Source organism: Phyllopteryx taeniolatus, unplaced genomic scaffold (assembly GCF_024500385.1).
Source record: "Phyllopteryx taeniolatus isolate TA_2022b unplaced genomic scaffold, UOR_Ptae_1.2 contig_63, whole genome shotgun sequence".
NCBI lineage: Eukaryota > Metazoa > Chordata > Actinopteri > Syngnathiformes > Syngnathidae > Phyllopteryx > Phyllopteryx taeniolatus.
In genome coordinates this window covers 72,262-78,360 of record NW_026903591.1, presented here as the reverse complement: position 1 = coordinate 78,360, position 6,099 = coordinate 72,262, and the positions used below count along the sequence as shown (strand labels likewise).

General features: G+C 43.6%; 2 non-coding genes across 2 annotated transcripts; one reads left to right on the top strand and one right to left on the bottom strand.

Annotated features, from left to right (window-relative positions):
- The first annotated feature begins 4,514 nt into the window (after positions 1-4,514).
- trnag-gcc (transfer RNA glycine (anticodon GCC)) lies at positions 4,515-4,585 on the top strand. The gene has a single exon. It is a non-coding gene; the product is annotated as a tRNA-Gly (tRNA).
- Positions 4,586-4,894: 309 nt separating this feature from the next.
- trnal-cag (transfer RNA leucine (anticodon CAG)) lies at positions 4,895-4,976 on the bottom strand. Its single transcript has one exon. It is a non-coding gene; the product is annotated as a tRNA-Leu (tRNA).
- Between the last annotated feature and the right edge of the window lie 1,123 nt (positions 4,977-6,099).

Genomic DNA, 6,099 nt, shown 5'->3' with positions numbered 1-6,099 from the left:
CACCCGAGGATTCCAGTTGTGGAGCCGACTTCCAGTTAAGAGACCGTGGCCACGGCAAGTAAGACCCTTTTACGGGACTGGTCTTCGTCCTCCTCAACTGGGATCTGAAGGTTGACGACAATCCACAGGATTGAAGACGAGTGGTGAGTTAAATTTTAAAAAAAAATTTGGGGAAAAAAGGATTAAAGAGTGAGTGAATTGCGCAACGAAGAAGTCTGCGGCAGAACAAACCTTGTGTAATACTAGTCACTGGCAAGTGGTCAAGATGGACGACGGAATCCGATAAAATCCGTGGGGACGGCGGGGTCCTGTACGTACTTAAATTCCGTATTTCTGTGTTTCTGTGTTTCCGTGTTTTCGTGTGTTTATAAAAACGTTATTAATATCGTGTGTATGTGTAAAAGTATGAATGTATAAGACGGGATTGTAAGTGACAACTGAGTTTGGAAGCAAAGGCAAGAATTCTCCGCCCCAATTAGGGTAGAAGCTTGAGAATTACCAAAACTCAGACATTTATTGTCACCCTGTCATTTTTGAATAAAGTCAGTATTTAGGTCACTCTAGGTGCAAATGAACTGACTTCCAAATTCACAAAAATGGGAATAAATAACAGTAAACCGGATCAAAAAATAGACCTAACGTGTAAAGATTGGAAATATGTTCAACTACAAAACCATTTCAAAATAGAACATTTAAACACGTGGATAACCAAATACGGTTTCGCTGGCCAGCTAAATTCGCAAAAAATAGTTCAACTTCAAAACGAAATAAAGTGTCGACACAAAAATGATATATCACAAATACAAAAAGATGGATTTGACGACTTACTCTTCTGGTTAAACTGGACTAATGAGGATGTGAAAAAGGCCGTAGCCGGCATCACACCTTATCAACAACAGTTAAAAAATGCTTTACATGCGAATTCGAAAGAACACATTAACAGATGGGTAGATAAACATTGGATAAACCTAGCAACTGGCCCACTGGAGGAATATGTTAATCATGCCCTCCACGCAGAAAGAGTGTTAGACAAAAAACAAAAAGAGAAGATAGATGTCTTCCTCGACGAAGAAGCAGAAATATACTATCAAGGCAGAGAGAGAGATAATTTTAGAGGACGCGCCAGAGACCGTGGGAGAGTAAGATATGGTAGAAATCGAAATTATTATGATAATACCATCTGTTGGTGCTGTGAAAACAAAGGCCACATTGCACGTGACTGCCCTAAAAAAGAAAAAAAGAAAAATAAAAGAGAATACGGACAAACTACCGCATGACTAAGCCAGCCTGCTTATTCATTGGCCTTGCTGCATCATCTAACAGAAGAGGGACATAAAGTTAACAAAAATAAATTGCAATGATGTAAAAGGCAAGTCAAATATCTAGGCCATAATTTAAGTATAGGAGGAAAGACTAAATTAATGTATGAAAACAACCTTAAAATTACATAACCTGTTTAATGGAGTACAGAGGCAGAAAAGGCCTTCTGTGACATTAAACAACATTTGGTGTCCAGCACTGCGCTAGGCCTTCCAAATTTAATGATAAAACATTCATTCAAATGGTAGATTGTAAAAGCTATTGCATGAAGCCGGCAGTTTACTTATAACAACAAACAAGACAGTGGACAAAACGACAGTTAACATATAATTTTAGTCACATCATTTGGCATATGCACCTTAAAACAACGTTTCCTGTTATATTACACCTTCTTGTTGAGTTCAGGAGTGAGACAAAAGGTTTTAAGTTCAATTAATTTTTCCTATTTTATTTCTGTTTTATTTTATTGACCGGTCATTTAGTCTAATTTTGGATAATAAACCTATTATTTGCTTAATTTTCTGGTTCAAGCGCAATTGTAGGTTTATGAAATTAACCAAAATCACATTGCGAAATCTGTAGCGACACTGCAAATCGACAATACAAATGTCCCTTTAAAGTTCACAACAATATCAAAATTCAATTCAAAGACAATCGGAATTGCAAAGCAATCATAGAACAATGCTTTCAAATGTCCTTTTTTGACAAAAAAAAAATCCCAAGAGTCCACAAGCAAGCAAGTCCATTTCTTGCTTTAAGTTAAAGCATTTTGTTTTTGGAGGGTTTCCAATGGATAAAAGACATTTCAAATTTTTTTAATGGGGGAAAGGGATTTGATATACAAGCAAATTCAGTCACCTTCACTGTTTAAATGAATGTATTTTAATAAGGATTACACACTTTATAGTTCACCAAGTCTTATTTCAATCATTCACTTATTTGATATTGACTTCACTAAAACATTGGACAAAATGTATGCGTTGGAAGTATGGGTCCTCATGGTCCATATTTCACAAACAAGTTCGGTGGACGAATGGTTAGTGCGTCTGCCTCACAGTTCTGAGGTCCTGGGTTCAATCCCCAGCCCCGCCTGAGTGGAGTTTGCATGTTCTCCCCGTACCTGCGTGGGATTTCTTCGGGCACTCAGGTTTCCTCCCACATCCCCAAAACATGCATGGTAGGTTAATTGACAACTCTAAATTGCCCGTAGGTGTGAATGTGAGTGTGAATGGTTGTTTGTGTGTATGTGCCCTGCGATTGGCTGGCAACCAGTTCAGGGTGTACCCTGGCTCCTGCCCGAAGATAGCTGGGATAGGCTCCAGCATACCCGCGACGCAAGTGAGGAGAAGGGGCTCGGAAAATGGATGGATGGATGGATGGATTTCTGTACATTTACATTCAAATTGTCAAAATGAAAGCATTTAAATCATGTCAGGAGTGGGATTAGAACCCACGCCTCCATTCAGAGACCAGAAATCCCATTTAGTAGGTGCTGAACCTTGAGTCTGGCGCCTTAGACAGCTCGGCCATCCTGACATGTTGAAAACTGGCATATTTTGCAACATATTTATAAATATATGCAAGCTTTTCAAATTTCGTGTGTGAAAGTTTCAAATCTTTGTTGTCTAACTGTCTCATTATCAATGAAACTAGTGCAAAAAAATGTTGGGACAACAGCCATTTTGTGTTGAAAGAATACAGTACTGTAAAGTATTAAAAAAAAATATATATTCATTTCTGTACATTTGCATTCTAATTGTCAAAATGAAAGCATTTAAAACCATGTCAGGAGTGGGATTTGAACCAACGCCTCCATTCAGAGACCAGAACTCCCGTTTAGAAAGTGCTGAAGCTTGCATCTGGCGCCTTAGAACACTCGGCCATCCTGACACATGGATTGTGTGGAACAATGATAACAACCTAGTACCAATTTTTGTTGGACTGGAAAGCCAAGGAGAGGAAACGACAGAATGGACATATTGTCTTTATACATTAGACACTGTCAGGAGCGGGATTTGAACCCACGCCTCCATAGAGACTGCAACCTGAATGCACCATCTGACAGGAGTAAGTTGCGTTGTTTAGAAGGAACAAAGAGTCCGGGTCTTTATTCACCCCAGGGGGTCTGCTCAGCCGGTGGCGACCCGTTCGAGAGCATTGAAATGTAGTCAAAGTGCAAGAGCCACCATCCCAAGCATTGATGGTTCAGTGGTAGAATTCTCACCTGCCATGCGGGAGGTCCGTGTCCGATTCCCGGCCAATGCAGCTTGACTGATTTTTGTCAGTCTAATCACACAAGAAGCAGAATGTCAACCCGCATACCCGTAGATGTTGCAACCTTAATGGAGTTGCTTGGACGGCTCAGCCACTCCGACAGACTTCGATTGTGTTGTTTTTCATTGTATCATAGTTTTCTGATGTTTATATGCATGCCAGTGCCTCTGACTTACTGACTCAATACTCATCTGAAATGTTGGAATCCAAGTCAAGAGTAGGAGAATGAAGACAAAGTCTGTTGCCAGAACATGGGCCACTCGTACTTAATGTCCCCTGCTTCCCCCGGGACATGGACAAAGTTTTGCCGGAGGTAGGAGTTGAAGCTCCTTCTGACTGGGGACTCTGCCAGACATTACCAGCAAACCCTCAAAATACGTAATTCTCTTTCATGTCGAACTGACATCTGCCCACAACATCGAAGCAAACACACCACCCAGTGGGAATCAGATTGCAGCTCCGCCCCTCTTTTGACCAAGAAATGTGGCAGCATGTCCGATGACACGACCACAAAGTCGATCATCGAACTGCGTCCTTTGGTTGTCCTGGTGTCAAGGGCTCATCTGGAAACCCTTATGTGTGAAGATGGTGTTCATTATTGACAGTCTGTGACGAGCACATTATTCCTATAAGTAAGCACGACTCGCGCTTGGATCGGGTAGGGTGAGGAGGCTTTCGCCTTTATCACGCCCTTCCGAGTCACATTGTCACTCGCCATGTGAGCACTGAATTCCCCCTCAGCAGAGGCGCACTCACAAAAAGGAAATGAACGACAGAATGGACACATTGTCGTTATACACTAGACACTGTCAGGAGTGGGATTTGATCCCACGCATCCATAGAGACTGCAACCTGAATGCAGCCCCTTGGACCACTCGGCCATCCTGACAGTCGTACGGTGCGTTGTTTAGAAGGAACAAGCATTGGTGGTTCAGTGGTAGAATTCTTGCCTGCCACGCGGGAGGCCCGGGTCCGATTCCCGGCCAATGCAGCTTGACCGTTTTGTTTATATTAATCTCTATTTGAGGTAAATGAGTACAAACTCCTTCTGCTTGCAAAACACACATTTTCGACGACCGAGGACAGGAACCAAGTGTTGTGTGACGAGCACATTATTCCTATAAGTAAGCACGACTCGCGCTTGGATCGGGGAGGGGTGAGGAGACTTTCGCCTTTATCACGCCCTTCCGAGTCACATTGTCACTCGCCATGTGAGCACTGAATTCCCCCTCAGCAGAGGCGCACTCAAAAAAAGGAAATGAACAACAGAATGGACCCATTGTCTTTATACACTAGACACTGTCAGGAGTGGGATTTGAACCCACGCCTCCATAGAGACTGCAACCTGAATGCAGCGCCTTGGACCGCTCGGCCATCCTGACAGTAGTGCGTTGCGTTGTTTAGAAGGAACAAAAGGGTACGGGTCTTTATTCACCCCAGGCGGTTTGCTCATCCGGTGGGCGACCCGTTTGAGAGCATTGGAATGTAGTCAAAGTGAAAGGGGGCCCATAACAAGCATTGGTGCTTCATTGGTAGAATTCTCTCCTGCCACGCGGGAGACCCGGGTCTGATTCCCGGCCAATGCAGCTTGACCGTTTTGTGTATATTAAGCTCTATTTGAGGTAAATGAGTACAAACTCCTTCTGCTTGCAAAACACACATTTCCCCCCGACCGGTACTGGACGACCGAGGACAGGAACCAAGTGTTTAACCACCTATCTGTTTAATTCGCCTCGTTTTGGAGTGTTTATTGCCACGAAGAGAAGCCGGAAGTAAGGCGGATATAAGCACGAAACGGCGTTCGCCTCGTAGTCACACAAAATCACATTACAAATCACGAAACGACACTTATTAACATGTTTAAGCACCATCGTTCGACAGCAGGAGTACACCTCCACGTTCATCTGTGCACTAAATGCACCTATCTGTTTAATTCGCCTCATTTTGGAGTGTTTATCGCCACGAAGAGAAGCCGGAAGTAAGGCGGATATAAGCACGCAACGACGTTCGCCTCGTAATCACACAAAATCACATTAAAAATCACGAAACGACACTTATTAACGTGTTTAAGCAGGAGTACACCTACACGTTGATATGCGCACTAAATGCACCTAGCTGTTTAATTCGCCTCGTTTTGGAGTGTTTTAGCACTACGAAGGCAACCCGGAAGTAGGCGCCGGCCACATGATCAAATGGAGTTTTGACAGCAGCCGCAGCCAGGTGGGGTTCAACTGAGGCACTTAGGAATGTGCCAGACGTCTGGAAATTGACACACACCAGCTGCTGGCACTGCTGATGCAGGATCTGAAGTTTCAGCCCCCTCGCTCGAAGCCTTGGGGAGATAGCAGCCAAAATGCAGTGCAGAGGGCCTCGCGTCGAGCCGCAGCTGAGGCACTTAGGATTGTGGCAGACGTCTGAAAATTCATACACACCAGCTGCAGGCACTGCTGATTCAGTATCTGAAATCCCAGCACCCTCGCTAGAAGCCTTGGGGAGATACTGGCC